This window comes from Ochotona curzoniae, unplaced genomic scaffold, assembly GCF_017591425.1.
Source record: "Ochotona curzoniae isolate NIBS_2020 unplaced genomic scaffold, NIBS_Ocur_1.0 scaffold_4505, whole genome shotgun sequence".
NCBI classification, from domain to species: domain Eukaryota; kingdom Metazoa; phylum Chordata; class Mammalia; order Lagomorpha; family Ochotonidae; genus Ochotona; species Ochotona curzoniae.
This window is the reverse complement of record NW_024467118.1, coordinates 48,973,909-48,974,870: the sequence shown is the minus strand read 5'-3', so window position 1 is coordinate 48,974,870 and position 962 is coordinate 48,973,909. Positions and strand designations below refer to the sequence as shown.

Sequence of the window (962 nt, the reverse complement as noted above, 5' to 3'; positions counted from 1 at the left end):
AAATGATTTGGAAGGACCAGCATTTGTGGTATAGTGGGTCAAGCCATGTCCTGAAGCATACACATCCCTTATCTGAGCCTATCCATTTCCCTGCTGTTGTGCCTGGGAAAATGGAGGAAGATGCTCCAAGTGATTTAGGCCCTAGGACCTATGTGGGAGACCTGGATGAAAATCCTGGCTGTGGCTTTAGCCTGGTGTGGTCCTGGCTGTTGGCAGCCATTTGGGGAGTGAACCAAAGGTAGGAAGTTCTCTTTGTCCCTTCTCCTCTGTGACTCTGCCTTTCAAATAAACAGAATAAGTATCTTAAAAAAGATTGGTGCTTGCTTTGGCAGAACATATACTAAAATTGGAACAATACAGAGAGGGCTAGCATGGTCCCTGTGCAAGGATGATACGCAAATTCGTGAAGTGTTCCATATTTTTTGACTGAACCCACCCCCAAAAAAAGCTTTAAAAATATATTCCTTTTATCTCTAAGTTTTCCTTTTGTTAACATTTACATTTTCTTTGTGTTTGAGGTATAACATTAAATAAATGATAATCTTAGGGAATACTATCACCAATTGTCTCATCATAGCCAGATAAAATTAACCTTAAAATGATGGTCATCAGCCTTGCTTGTATGTAACTGATATTGGGTTTTTGAAGCATTTCTCCTAACCATCCAGTTGGATGGGAAGCGAACACAATGTTTTCTGAAACAAACAGCCATAGTGGTCATGGAAACCAGTTAGTCCTGGAAGTCAGCAAGTTTGAATTGTTTAACTGGGCACACCATCGGCCAGACAAACAGCTGTCATTTGCACATGTAATCTCTGCCTCTCAGACTCCTATTTTATGAAAATATAGAACTTAAATTCTTGCTTTAATCCGTCCTTGGTTTTGGGATTTGGAGTCTGTTGAATGTGAATTTTTACTCCTTCTGCTGGTGAGTGAGAGTAAAACAGTAAAGTAAGTGACTT

General features: G+C 40.0%; 1 non-coding gene across 1 annotated transcript; it reads left to right on the top strand.

Moving 5' to 3' along the window:
• The first annotated feature begins 316 nt into the window (after positions 1 to 316).
• Positions 317 to 423, top strand: LOC121146949. The gene has a single exon (XR_005882308.1). It is a non-coding gene; the product is annotated as a U6 spliceosomal RNA (small nuclear RNA).
• Positions 424 to 962: the final 539 nt, after the last annotated feature.